We start from the raw sequence: 15,295 nt of genomic DNA on the forward strand, positions 1-15,295 counted from the left end.
CAGGGAATCACCAGCCTGGCTGGAGGACTGGGCCTGACTCCCTCTGCGAGTACTGAGGCAATCAGGAAAAGCCACAGTTATGAAAAGAAAAGGGTATACATGTTATAAGTGAAAAATAAGTACGAATTTTACTCAAGTTTGATGCCCTGAGAAGGTAAAGAAACTGGTTTCACACCAGTAGCCACATTAGACACGTTCTTGTCTAACTTAAAACTAATTTCCCGAAAACGTGTTGGAAAATGGTGTCACTGAACTCACTAACAGCAGAGGCAGCTGGACAGGGCTACGGATCCAACTGGGCTGAGGCATCCACCTGTGTCTAATTAGTGTAATTAAATTTTATGGCAGCCATATAACTGAGGCCCAAGGAAAATACACCCAAAAGTGACCCATAAATAAATTAGTGCTAAGTCAGACGTTATACACAATGAAATTTCTGGGGCCTTCTACTACAGATCGGGACAAGTCAAAGGTAAGGAATAAATATGAAAGACGTGAACACCAAGGAGCAAAATCATTGTGTCCTCTTACTTTTTTAAATCAATGTATCTGATTCACAGAAAGTCATATGTTACCAACAGACCCACTTGAAAAAGCGCTCCTTTTGAGTTTTCTGAGGTCCTTTTAAATTGATGGTATGTAAAGGAAGGTTGACCGTGTGAGGAGATTAAGACTCCCTTTGAGTCAGCCAGCTCTAGGTTAGTTAGCTGCCATTCTGCAAGGATTCAAGCTGCTATGCATGGCGGTGATCCAATCCTAGATAATCACACCCTTTCCAGGAAAATCTCAAGCACTATCCACTATCAGAAAAAAGAATGAGGGAGGGAAATGAATTCCAGGAGGAAGGAGAGGTAAAGGGCAAATTTCAAAAGGCCTACCCACTGCTGGCATAGAAAAAATAGTACAACAGCCAAAAGTGAAGAGTGGACTGTAACTTTCCACAGGTCGAAGGACAAATATGAAAGGACGTATGGTGAGGGATGACCTCTCCAGCAAAAACAAAACTGGGATGACGTTGACTTCATGCAACCCATCTGGAAAGTTGTTTTGGCTGTGCTGAACACCAGGCAAGCATTGCTAGGCTTAAGAACAGTGCTTTTTTTTGTAATAAAATTTCTCAATAACGCAAATGTTTGCATGCTCATTTTCCAGCTATATGTGAATCTAGAAGAATACTGGTATATATCAGAAACTACAAAAAAAGAAAGTACAATGTCTTCCTCTGCGTCCTCACCCTTACAGGGCCGATCAAAGGGCTTCCGATGTGGACATTTGGGGCCTGCCCTCAGCCAGGTCAAAAGAAGCACATGTGTCTGTCTGTACTGGAAATCAAAAGAACTAGAACAAGTCCTTCAAGGATTTCTCATACATTTCCCATGGGATTGGAATACCTGGGTGGTGTGCTAATGTGCTTGGCTGCTAAACGAAAGGTTGTCAGTTCAAGTCCACCCAGAGGTGCCTTGGAAGAAAGGCCTGCTGATCTACTTCTGAAAAATCAGCTGCTGAAAACCCTGTGGAGCACAGTTCTACCCTGACACACACGGGTCACCATGGGTTGGAGCTGAGTTGACAGCAATCGTGGGTTATCTTTTGTTTTTGCCATGGGATAGACGAGGCAGCTTTGCTGTTACAACAGTATTCCTGGTCTAACTCACTGCTGGCCTGGAAAAGGGCCATCTCCGTGTGCCTGGTATACTTAAAGAAAACAGATTTTCCACCTATAGCTAAGCACAGATGTGCAGAGCTATGATGCACCCACGTGTACATCCACACCAAACAGCTCATCTGCACGATGGAGCCTCACTTCTGCCAGAGGCTTCCTCCCCATTTCTGGGCATGAAAGGAAAAATACTTTCCAGAAAAACGTTTCCCTGAAATTCCATTTCAGTGAAATTAAAAACACGGAAGTAAAGCAAGGTCATGATTAAAGCTTGCCCTCTGCCCCCTCCAAAAAATTCTCCAAGTTCATTTTTAAAGAGAAGAGAGAGCAGTTTAAAACTGCCAAGTTTTCTTTTTCCCACAAGTCAACTATATTCTTTATTGATTCTTATATTTGATAGGCAATACATTTTATGGCCTATAAGCTTTCACAAATGCCTTTAAAAGCTTTCAAATATACACCCCTGGGTCCTGGAGAGTGAAGAAAGAAAGTGGACCCTCAATCAAGCATTCGGGTTTCATATTTATTATATGATTTCCAAATTCCATTCCCTGAACAGGTCTAACGTGGAAGAAGTAAAGTGTGAAAATTTTTTCCCCTACTGTTTTTGCCTAAACACCGTTTCTGTTACAACCCAGGCCCTAGTAAACCATGAATGGAAACCTGCGTTTATGCCGCAGAAACCACTTGAACACCTCACCTGGCAATCTGAAATGTGAGTGGCATTTCCCTAAAATAAAATATACCTTTAATATTACAAACAGTATTATTTTACATATCAAGAGTTTCTGTTGTTAGTGTCAGTCCAGTCAGCTCAGACTCATGGTAACCTTATGTGTGAGAGTAAGCTCCAGTTATTTGAATTTGTACCTAAAATACGAAGTTCATTATGTAATTTCTCATGTTTCTAAAATGCTGCTGCCTTCTGAAAGGGCGAGCAGAACTCCAGGCAGCCCACAGTCCACCTGATGACGATGAGGTGCAAGGAGCCCCAGGCCAGGTTCCAGAACTTGGCCCTGGCTCAGTGCCTTGTGCCTTCAGATTTCAGCGACAGCTACAGATTTGATACTTCTTCTGCTTGTTCTCCTTAGTCTTCTTTCTTTCTTTCCTTTTAATATCCATTTAAATGAAAAGCAAAGTCTAACTATGAACTTGAGTTAACTGTAATGTATCAACAAATCAGTTTATCAACTATAATGAATGTACCACAGGAATGCAAAGTGTTAATAACGGGAGACGCTCTGTGCAGGGGAGGGGTAAATGGGAACTCTCTGTACTTTCTGTGCAACTTTTCTGTCAACCTAAAGCTGCTCTAAAAAATTAAAAAACAATTTTTTTTTGAAAAGCAAAGGCTCAAGAAAAGCTCAGCTGTGGCCAAAGTTAGTTAGATGGAGCGATGAACTCCCAAACCAGCGCCCTTTCCTCACAGCTCTTGAGTCCATGGTAGAATTACAGAAATCTGCATTTAGAGTTTGCAGCGTTAGAAGGATCTAGTAATACACCAATCTCACACCCCGTCCTCAGCTGCGCCCGCCTCACATCTTCTCCCCTCTGAACATGCAGGCCTTTTTTTTTTTTTTTTTTCAATAAAAAACAAAGTCTACAGGCATCTTGATCTTAACCGGAATGGGTCAGATGGGTCTGCGATGGCATTATGGATTGAATTGTGTCTGAATTGTCTCTCTCAGAAAGATATGCTTAAATCCTAATCCCATAACTGTGAACAGTGACCTTGTTTGGAAATAGGGTCTTTGAAGATGTTATCAGTTAGATTAACATGAAGTCATACTGGAGTAGGATGGGTCCTAATTCAATATGAGTGGTGTCCTTATAAAAGAGGCAAAGAGACACAAAGGGAAGATGGCCAAGTGAAGGTGGGGGCAGAGATTGGATCACCAGCCGTCACCAGAATGCAGGAAGAGGCAAGGGACAGATTCTCCCTCAGGGCTCCAGAAGTCAACACAGCTAACACCCCGATCATTTGATCTGGACGTGTAGCCTCCAGAATTGTGAGACCATAAACTTCTGTTCTTACCAGCTGCCCAGTGTGTGGTACTTTGTTACGACAGCTCTAGGAATCAGTTACAGAGAGGACACTTTCTGGTATCTGAGCCCCTGTCTTAGTTTCCTAGGGCTTCTATGACAAAATACCACAAAGTGGGTGGCTTATAAGAACAGAAATTCATTGCCTCACGATTCTGGAGTCTAGAAGTAGAATTCAGTGCATTGGCAGGGTCCTGTGTTCTCTGAAAGTTCTAGAGGAAGATCTTTCCTTCTTATCTCTCTCGGCTCTGGTAGCCCCAGGCATCTCTTGACATTCCTTGGCTTGTAGATTCATCTTCACAAGACTCTCTTCCCCCTGTGACTCTGTTTCCATGCCTGGTCTTCCCTTTCACAAACCACCACTCAGAAGGGATTAGGATTAGGAACCACTCTATTCCGATATGACCTCTTTAAAATAACCTATAACACCTGCAAAGAAAGACCCTATTTCAAGCAGGATCACATTCATAGGCACAGGGGTTAGGCCTTCAATATATTATGGGGGGAGCACACTTCAGTTCATAACAGCCCCCCCCCAAGAAAACTTGATACACAAAGAAATGAATAGAATGTCCAGGTGACTGATCAAATCTGACTGGAAGCATATACTACGCTGGTTGCTGGCAACAGATGAGCAGCAGGACCGATCCTGGCAATAAACACTAAGGCAGAGAAACTGGACCAATCGAATGTTTTGTTCCTATCTGGACTGGGAGCGTCTCTATGGAAACAGCCGCAGTCTGCACAGTTCTGGGACATGTGCTCTCAGGTAAGAAAGGAGCCATCTGCATTATCTGGAGCGGCTCAAGAAGATTTGTTCTTCCAACTTGGCTTTTCAAAAAACATCCAAAACTTTTAAACCGATCATTTGAAATCTCCCTATCCTGAGGCCTGCTTTTGAAATCTAAACAGATGTTCCTGGAAGGAAAGGGAGAAGCAGCCATTTTTTAAAAAAACATATATTCTATTGTGTTTTAGGTGAAAGTGTACACAGCAAATTAGGCTCCCATTTAACAATTTTTATACAAATGTTCCGCGACACTGGTTACAATTTTCACAATGTGTCAGCATTCTCATGATTTCCATTCTGTTTGTTGTTTCCATTGATCTAGTGTCCCTGCCCCTCCTTGCCTTCTCAAGCTTTTTAGGCAAATGTTGACCGCTTGGTCTGATACAGCTGCTTGTTTAAGGGAGCACATGATATTCTTTATTTTATAAGCAAATCTACTATTTCCCTGAAAGGTGACCTCTGGGAGTGGCTTTAATTCCAAGTTCAAGGGTATCTTAGAGTGATAGTCTCTGGGAGTTCTCTAGTCTCTACTGGTCCTATAAGTCTGGCCTTTTTTAGGAATTTGAATTTTGTTCCAGTTCAATGGAATTCGTGTTTTGTCTCCAGGTAGAGCATTCCTCCCTTTGGAACTAAGACCTCTAGACCCACAGAACATAGGGTTATGGGGAGAGGAAGCAAAAATCTTGCAAACTGGTCACTAGGGGTAATTGGGAGTGGCACCACTCCCATCTCCATCCCGATTCCTGGAACTGTGAATCCTGGTTATGGGAGAAACAGCAAGATATGTTGGACACTGGTTTAGAGGATATACAGTCTCCTGGAGAACACTGCCCCAACCCTGCAAAGTGCTGCCACCGTAATTGTGTCCTTAGAAGGCCATCCCATCGTTCTATCAAGCCAGCTGCTTCAGGATGATGGGGAACATGATAAGACCAGTGAATTCCATGAGCATGGGTCCACTGCCGCACTTCATTTGCTGTGAAGGGAGTCCCTTGATCCGAGGCGATGCTGTGTGGGATACTGTGACTGGATAAGGCATTCTGAGTCCACGGATGGTAGTTTTGGCAGAGGCATTGTGTGCTGGGAAAGTAAATCCATATCCAAAGTAAATGTCTATCCCAGTAGGGATGAAATGCTGCCCTTTCCATGATGGAAGCAGTTCAATGTGATCAACCTGCCACCAAACTGCTGGCTGATCACCTCAAGGAATGGTACCATACTGGGGACTCAGTGTTGGTCTTTGCTGCTGGCAGATTGGGCATTCAGCAGCGGCTGTAGCCAAGCAGGCCTTGGTGAGTGGAAGTCCATGTTGCTGAACCCATGTACAACCTCCATCCCTGCCACCATGGCCACACTGTTCATGAGTCCATTGAGCAATGACAGGAGTGGCAGGGAAAGAGAATGACTGGTTTCCACAGAATGTGTCATCCTAACCACCTGACTGTTAAAATCCTCCTCTGCCGAGGTCACCCTTGGGGTGAGCATTCACATGAGACACAAATATGTTCACTTCTTTGGCCCATTCAGAGAGGTCTATCCACATACTTCTTCCCCATACCTCGTCTGCAATTTTCCAATCATGTTCATTCCAAGTCCCTGACCATCCAGCCAAATCACTGAATACAGCCCACGAATCAGTATATAATCACACATCTGGCCATTTCTCCTAAGCAAAGTAAACAAACATGTGCACTGCTCCAAGTTCTGCCCATTGGGAGGGTTTCCCTTCACCACTGTCCTTCAAGGAGGTCCACAAGGGGGCTACAGTGCTGCCACTGTCCACTTTCTAGTGGTGCCTGTATATCACGCAGAACTATCTGTAAGTCAGGCACGAATTTTCTCTTCCTCAGTCAATTGATCATAAGGACCAACCCATGAGGACACAGGTGCAGACTGGGAAAGTGCAGGTAATATGACAGGAGTGGAGACCATGGGCATTTGGGCTACTTCCTCATGCAACTTACTTGTGCCTACAGGTCCTGCTAGGGCCCGATCTCGTATATACCACTTCCATTCAATGATGGAGTGCTACTGTGCACATCCAACTTTATGGCTCTGTGGGTCAGACAACACCCAGTTCGTGATGGGCAGCTCAGGCTGCATGGTGACTTGGTGTTCCACGGTCAAGTGTTCAGTCTCCGCTAAGGCCCAGTAATAAGCCAAGAGCTGTTTCTCAAAAGGAGAGTAGTTACTCTGAAGAGGATGGAAGGGCTTTGCTCCAAAATCCTAAGGGTCCGTGCTGTGATTCACCAATAGAGGCCTGCCAAAGACTCCAAACAGCGTCTCTATCTGCCACTGACACTTTTAAGAACCATTGGATCAGTCGGATCATATGGCCAAAGTGGCAGAGCAGCTTCCATGGCAGCCTGAACCTGTTGCAGAGCCTTTTCTTGTTGTGGGCCCCACTCAAAACTAGCAACTTTTCAAGTCACTTGATAAATAGGCCAGAGTAGCATACTCGAATGAAGGATATGTTGCCTCCAAAATCCAAAGAGACCTACCAGGTGTTGTACCTTCTTTTCAGTTGTAGGAGGGGCCAGATGTAACAACTTATCCTTCACTTTAGAAGGAATACCCCAATATGTCCCACACCACTAACTAAAAAAATTTTTTTTTTTTTTACCACTAGGCACCTAGAAATTTCACTGAGGTAGAAGGCACCTGAATTTTTGTGGGGTTTATTTCCCACCTTCTAGCATACAAAAATGGGGCCCTGGTGGCACAGTGGTTAAACATTTGGCTGCTAACCCAAAAGTCTGCAGTTCAAATCCACCAGCTGCTCCTTGGAAACCCTATGGGGCAGTTCTACTCTGTCCTATAGGGTCACTGTAAGTTGGAATCGACCCAACAGCAACAAGTTTTTTGCATACAAATGTTTTACCAATAAGTCCAAAGTCGTTGACATTTCTTCCTTAATAGGTCCAATCAGCATAATGTCATCAATGTTATGGACCAGTGTGATGTCTTATGGAAGGGAAAGAAGATCAAGGGCTGGAAAGTTGATGTATTTCTGAGGTAGGACAGTGAAGGTGTATTGCTGGCCTTGCCAGTTGGAGACAAACTACTTTTAGTGTTCCTTCAAAACTGGAAACGAGAAAAAGGCATTGACCAGATCAACAGCTGCATACCAGGTAACAAGAGATGTATTAATTTGTTCAAGCAGTGAAACCACACCTGGAACATCAGTTGCAACTGGAGTCACCACCTGGTTAAGTTTGTGACAATCGACTGTTGTTCTCCCAGATCCATCTATTTTTTTTTTGCACAGGCCAAATAGGCGAGTTGAATGGGAACGTGGAGGGAATTACCACCCCTGGATCCTTCAAGTCCTTGATGGTGGCAGTAAACTCTGCAATCCCTCTAGAAATGCTGTATTGCTTTTGGTTTACTATTTTCCTAGGTAGGGACAGTTCTTAATGGCTTCCAACTTGACTTTTCCTACCATAATAGCCCTTACTCCACTTGTCAGGGATCCAGTGTTGGAGCGCTGCCAGTTCCTGAGTATATCTATTTCAATTATGCATTCTGGAACTGGGGAAATCACTGCAGGATGGGTTCAGAGACCCACTGGACCCATTGTGAGATGAACCTGAGCTAAGACTCCATTAATAACCTGTCCTACATATGCCTCCGCTCTGACTGGTGGGCCACAGTGATGTTTTGAGTCCCCTGGAATTAGTGTCAGCTCAGAGCCAGTATCCAGTAATCCCTGAAAGTCTGATTATTTCCTTTTCCCCAGTGAACAGTCATTCTCGTAAAAGGCCATAGATCCCTTTGGGGTGGGCTGGGAGAAAAATTTAACAGTTTAAATTTTTGGCAGTGTAGTGGGGTCCTTCCTCAAGAGGATCCGGCCTACCCTTCATTCAAGGGGTTGTAGGTCTGTAAACTGGCTCAAGTCTAGGAATTGAGGGGCTGTGACTATTCTGGTGATTTGAGTTAGACTACCATTTACTTGACCTAGAATTCTTCCACTTGTACAGATCAAGTAATTATTTAGTAAATTTCCCAACTCTTTCCCTACTAGGGACACCATGACTAAGTAGCTAATGCCATAAGTCCATATAAGTCAGACTACTCTGATTATGGCTTTGACTCTGCTGTCCATTATGGTAACCATGCCCACCTTGTCTTTGTCAAATTGAGTGCTGCCACTTGGCCACTACCACCATGGGGTCCAATCAGGACCATTGTAGTTAGGTGTCTTAATTCAGTTAGGTCAGTTCCCACTGTCAAATTTGACTAACATAAAATGGCAATCACAGTAGTCTTCAAGGATGCTGGGCTCCCTTGACAAATTTGTTCCTCACCATTGTAGCAAAAGGTGTGTCCTCTGGGCACCCCATGTGTAGGTCTGTGGGTCTAACCTGATAAATGCACTTTAACATGCCAATTTCCCTAAGCCTTTGAATACCTTCTACAGTATACCAAGGCAGGTCTGGTACTTCAACTTGATTTTGTGTGGGTCACTGTGTAATTCATGCTCCAGCAAACCAACCAAATAAACTATTAGACCCTCTCCTAACCTCTCAAGCTGAAATACTTAATGAACAATCTGTGCTTAATGGGCCCATATCAATAAACTCAGACTGATCCAATTTTATGTTCCTTGCACCATTATCCCACACACTTAATAGCCATTCCAAATCGTTCTTTTGGAGTGTATCATACCTCCTCCTGGGTCATACTTTGTACTTCATCTTTTGGGTCTCACTGGGACTTAAGTCTAGTTATAGTTCTAGAAGAAAAAATGGGTGGTAGGGGTGGGTCCTGAGAATATTCAGCAACGTCTTGTAAGGCATGACCCTAGGTGATGCCCCAGGGAATGACTCAGATGCTACCCCAGGCAATAGTTCAGACAAAAACTCTTCAGACACACCTGGGTTAATCTCATCAGATGGGGGTGGAGGGAATAATGGTTTTACTGGGGAAGATAGCTTAGCAGACAAAGATGGAGTAATATGTTCAGATGGGAAAGAGAAGGCTGGTTCCTGTTGGCAGTAGTGATTCAACGGACTTTAGGGGCTCAAGGTCCCCAGCTTCCTGATTACCTGCCCATATGTCTCCATCCCAAGTTTCGAGATCCCATTTCTTCCCAATCAATGCCCTCACTTTAACTTCAGCCACCATTCTATGTTGGGAATTCAGTTGGCATTGTAATTCAGCCAGTCTTATACGACTCTGGGTTTGGTTTTTGGCAATATCAGCTCTGTTACTACAAGAAATAAGGCTTTCTTTCAGGGTACAAGTGGCAACTCTGAGGTCTCTTATGCAGTGCATGAGCTGTGACTCTGAAGCCCTGAGCTCATCTCTTTCTTTCACCACTTTGTCTAGCGAAAGTAGGATCAATCAACCAGCTTCCCCATATTTCTCATTCTGACAAAACTGCAGAACAGTTTCAAACATGTGATCACCCAGAGCCTTTTTTCTCACCAATACTCGATCTACTGGTGCATGATATTTTGTGTATTATATTGCCACCTTACACCATGGATTAGCAGCACCCTCTTTACTACTGAAGGCAGAGTTATCAGCACCTTTAAGACTAGTCAGACTTGAAAACCAATTTAGAAAACTCATCCTTATGACTGGCAGCACTCCAACACTGGATCCCTGACAAGTGGAGTAAGGGCTGGGTTCTCCAGACAATCAGAACAAGTGACGCATACACACACACACACACACACACAGGTTTATCTCAAGGAAATGGCTCACGTGGTTGTAGAGGCTGGTAAGTCTCAAGTCCATGGGTCAGGCCTCAGACTGGAGACTTCTCCTAACTCATGTAGCTGCAGCGGCTGATGAACCCAAGATCAGCAGTAAGACACATGCTGCTGGCTAACAGACTGCAGAGGGTGATGAATCCAAGGTCGGCAGGTAAGAGAGCAGGTTGCTGGTTCACAGGCTGCGGACGCTGATGAATTCCAAGATCAGCAGGCAATATGGCAGTCAGCCGGCTCAAGTCCCAAGAACCAGAGGTCAGATGACGACCAGCCAGATCAGAATCCACAGCACGCAAATGAGCTTTGCCAGAATGTCCATACATTTGTTGGATGCAGGCCACACCCCCAAGGAAATAGCCCTTACAACTGATTGGCTGATCACAACAAATCACATCATGGATGAAAAACTACATTATTACACAACCGCCAATCCACTAAGAATCATGGCCCACCCAAGTTGACACACAACCATAACCATCACGTAAGGTTAAGGTAAGTTGGGGTAATGATTTGTGGACTACTGCTCTCAGAGCTTCCAGCAAGTCTGAAATCTGTAAGAAATTTAATTTTGTTCTTACACCAGGTGCCACCTAGCTCTTCTGGTCTCAGGCTAGAAGAAGCCATGGTTCATGTAGGCTATTAGTTCTGTGGACAAGTTTCTTCTTTGAGTCTCTGGTTTCCTTCATTCTCTTCTGCTCCAGATGAATAGAGATCAATAGTTGTATCTTAGATAGCCACTCGCAAGCTTTTAAGACCCCATATGCTATTCATCAAACTGTAGAACATTATCTTTATGAACTACGTTATGCAATTGACTGAGTTGTCCCACAAGACTATGATCCTAAGCCTTTTAAACCAGTAAACCAATCCCACGAGGTGTATGGATATGTCTAGGAAGTCTCTGTAACGGTGCTCCCCTGTTTTATTACATAAATGAATATATATCCAGCATATTAAAAAATGTATATACATATGCCTACAGACACTCCTATACCTGCACATGCATGTACTCACATATGCCTTCCTATACACATATATGCATACATATATACATATATACCTATGTAACCAAACTCATATCTTTTGGTTGTTACTACTGTTGTTGCAAAATTGTATGTGTAATAGCATTTATTAAAACTGTCCCTTATTCTTGCGTACTTCTTAGTGTCTTCATTTGCCTTGGTCAAGTTGTACAGACTTGACCCATACTGGGTATCGCCTTTCCCATCAACAAAAATAACAAGTGTTTACTATCTAGAAAGCAATTTCTCCTCTCTTCCCCTCCCATCCCTGGTAACCATCAAAGAATGTTGTTTTCTGTGTGTTTATCTATTCTTGGCTTTTTATTAAAGTGAGACCATACGATATTCATCCTTTTTTGATTGACTTATTTTACTCAGCATAACATCTTCCAGATTCATCCACATTATGTTTTGCAAACTCGTTACCCTTTAATAATTGCATAGCGTTCCATTGTATATATGTACCATAATTTGTTTATCCACCCATCCATTGATGGGCACTTAGGTTGTTTCCATCTTTTTGCTATTGTGAATAATGCTGCTATGAACACAGAGGTGCATATGCCTATTGATGTCACTGCTCTTATATCTCCAGGATATATACCTAGGTGTGGGTTTGCTGGATGATAAGGTATTTCTATTTCTAGCTTTTTGAGGAAGCACCATACCATTTTTCACAGTGGTTGTACCATTTTACAATCCTACTAGCAGTGTGTAAGGGTTCCAATCTCACCATGTCGCCAGCATTTGCTGTTTTCTGTTTTTTTGATCAGTGTCATTTTTGCAGGGATGAGATGGTATCTCTTTGTAGTTTTGATATGCATCTACCTATGGCTAATGATCACAAGCATCTTTTCATGGGTTTCTTAGCTGCCTGAATGTCCTCTTCGGTGAAACATCTGTTCATGTCCTTGGCCCATTTTTTGGATTGGATTGTTTGTCTTTTTGTTTTTGAGTTGTTGAAGTTTTCTATATATTTTAGAGATTAGATTCTTATCAGATATGTCACTGCTAAAGATTTTTTTCCCAGTCTGTAGGTTTTATTCATTTGGTAAAGTCTTTTGATGAGCTGAAGTATTTAATTCTTAGGAGATCTCAGTTATCTAATTTATCTCTTGTGTTGTGTTTCTACATTTTCAGTTGTGTTTGATAAACTATTTATGCCCAAAATTAGGTCCCCTAGTTTTGTCCCTATGTTATCTTCCAGGAAAGAAGTAGTCATTTTTGGCACATTTCACACAAGCCGTAGTTGAAAACACAAAACTGGTTACTATGATAATGCTAGTTTGGTCATGGAATTCTCTAGAAATCAAAGCACCACTTGAAATTATGAGGTCTACTTCCACAAACCTCCTTTTAGTTCAAATACATAGGATCCCCCTCATTGTCCAGAACTCTGTGCTTTGACAATTTCCTACCTCTTAAAAACAACCTCCAATCTAGATATGGCATTAAAGACTTCTCTAGAATGCATCAATGCATCAACTGTTCCCTAGTTTAAAAGTGGCAACGCACAGGCAGCTCTGTAGAGGGTAGGGAAGCTAACTTTGCAGGATGGAACGCTCTCAGACATAACAGCCAGGAGACTGACATCCAAGCATGAGGAGGTAGAATAAAAACCCCAAGAATACTGAATAATGGCAGTAAAAGAACAAAGATCTAGCAGGGCAAAAGGCAAGGCCACATGGCATTCACGATCCTCAGAATAAAAGACCCAGAAAGGATACATTATTCTTTGCCAACACGGCTATTTAAAGCGATGGCATTCTTTTTAATGCTTTGGCAAGTGAATGGGTACATGATGCTTTCCTGTCCAAGGGACACCTTCTCCCATGCTGCTCACGGGAGATCATGGAGGTGTCCCAGCTCCATCAGGGAGGTTGACTGGAGAGTCGATGTACAGAGCCTCGAAGTCACTGTGCTTTGACTGTGCTCCTCATTATTCAGGTCCTGAGTGTTTATGTCTGCTCTAGATTTAGCTCTTGCCAAAGAACTGGTTGCCACTGCTTGCATCCCAAGTTGATATCGCTCTACTTGTGTGCCTCATTTAGAGGCAGTCCGAAACAACACCCAGTGCTGGCCAAGTCTCTGCTCATAAGGCCTGATGATATTAATCCTCCCTAACTTTCAACATGTCTGTTTGCCCCAAAAAACCCACTGCCATCGAGTCAATTCTGACTCACAGTGACCCTATAGAATGGAGTAGTACTGCCCCATAGAGTTTCCAAGGAGCCCCTGGTGGATTTGAACTGCTGACTTCTTGGTTAGCAGCTATAGCACTTAACCACTATGCCACCAGGGTTTCCTTCTGTTCACCCAGGGGGTGGAAATGTAAGTGCTTCCTGACAATGTTACAGGTGTAGACGGTCTAGCTCCATGCCAGGTGTAGCTGGAGATTATAGGACCTCCAGGCACGAGCCAGTGGCTTATAAGGCAGGCACTTACAAGTCAGGCCTTGAGTATAAGAAACAATGTGGAGTGATTAAAGGCAGAATATAATTACTCCAAGGATTGTCTGGATGGTGCACACGGTTAATGCACTCAGCTGCTAACCAAAAGGCTGGAGGTTCGGTCCGCCCAGAGGCACCTCGGAAGAAGGGACTGGTGATCTACTTCTAAAAAATCAGTCACTGAAAACCCCATGGGGCACAGTTCTACTCTGACATACATGGGGCACCATGAGTCAGGGTTGATGACAGCAGCTGGTTTGGTTAGGGGAGTGGAGACACTCCCAGCCACCACATTAGGGGAGCAGAGCCCAGAGGGACAAATTGAGTAATCCAAAGGGGCTGCAGTCAGTGACTTCAAGAATGGAGGTCAACTGGTTAAGAACTTTGCCCACAGGAATGCTGCAGGGACATTTTATACGAGCTTAAAGTCCACTGAAAGCACCAACTTAATTGTCAAAAATCGATAAGCATCTCCTAAATGATCCTCAACTGTAATGCAACCCTAGGGGAATGTCTCCTCCTTTAATTCCGGGGAGAGCGTCATCTGTGTTACACTTCCCTTGGGTCAATTTAACAAGGAGGGGGAGGCTGGGCTTGAGCTGCCAACTTTTTATACTGCCAAGTAAAGACTTCAAAAAAACAACAAACATCAACTATCACCATTATTTCATAGGAGAGACACATTTTAACAGAAAAAAAAATTATCAGAATAAGACCAGAAAAAAATAGTTGCTATAGAATTAATTCCGATTCATGTGTAGGTTTAAGGAGCAAATCGGGCAACCCCAAGCTCCCTGGTATTTCTCACTCACTCTTAGCCAGGGTTTCCCAAACTCAGTGCTATCGACATTTGGGGCCAGATCATTCTTTGCTGTGGGGCTTTCCCATGTATTGCAGGATGTTTAACAGCACCCCCAGTCTCTGTCCGATAGATGCCAGTAGCACACACCCCCAGTTCTGACAATTAAAAATGTCTCCAGACATGGGAAAGTTCCCCCTGGGGGGTAAAATCTCTCTCTTCCCACGTTCTGAACCACTGTACTGGTGGGAAAAGGACAGGTACTTGTGTAAACTGACCCAGGATGGCTTTAAAACGCATCTCTGCTTTTTAAATGGTACCGCTGCAGCCCTGGAAGGTGTTTCTGAGAAACCCTTGCTGTCCCAAAGGTTGAAATGCTGGGATATGACCCTCCTCTGTGCCAGCTGTAGCATGTTTCCTAAGAAGGTTCCACCGATCTAGAAATAATACTTTTTCAAAGATTCTAATGAAGGGCAGTGGTCGCCCCTGAATACTTTTCTTAAATACTTTACCCTTTTCACAAATATATCCTCTGAACACCACCTCTAGGAAACAAAGAACTCACTTGCTATGTTTGGTAAATGTCACAGCAAAATATGCAACCATTATGTTCCAGTGGAGCAATGATCCATTTTCTGTGTTTTAATACAGCACAGCAAATTCCAGCACCCACACGGCACAGTTTCAGTAGAAAGACACAAGAATGAGCAGAGGACTGCTCAGAGGAGACAATAGCCACTCACAAACGCCAGCAAGCTAGAGTGGAGGAATGCGTGATAAGTGAAGAATGTGACCACAGAGATAGCCAGCC

The 15,295-nt window shown here is 43.5% G+C and overlaps 1 protein-coding gene across 1 annotated transcript in view; it reads right to left on the reverse strand.

The window, feature by feature from the left end:
- WWC3 (WWC family member 3) overlaps positions 1-15,295 on the reverse strand; it is a 129,882-nt gene that overhangs the window by 35,313 nt on the left and 79,274 nt on the right. The window lies entirely within an intron of this gene.

The sequence above is a fragment of the Elephas maximus genome, chromosome X (assembly GCF_024166365.1).
Source record: "Elephas maximus indicus isolate mEleMax1 chromosome X, mEleMax1 primary haplotype, whole genome shotgun sequence".
NCBI classification, from domain to species: Eukaryota; Metazoa; Chordata; class Mammalia; order Proboscidea; family Elephantidae; genus Elephas; species Elephas maximus.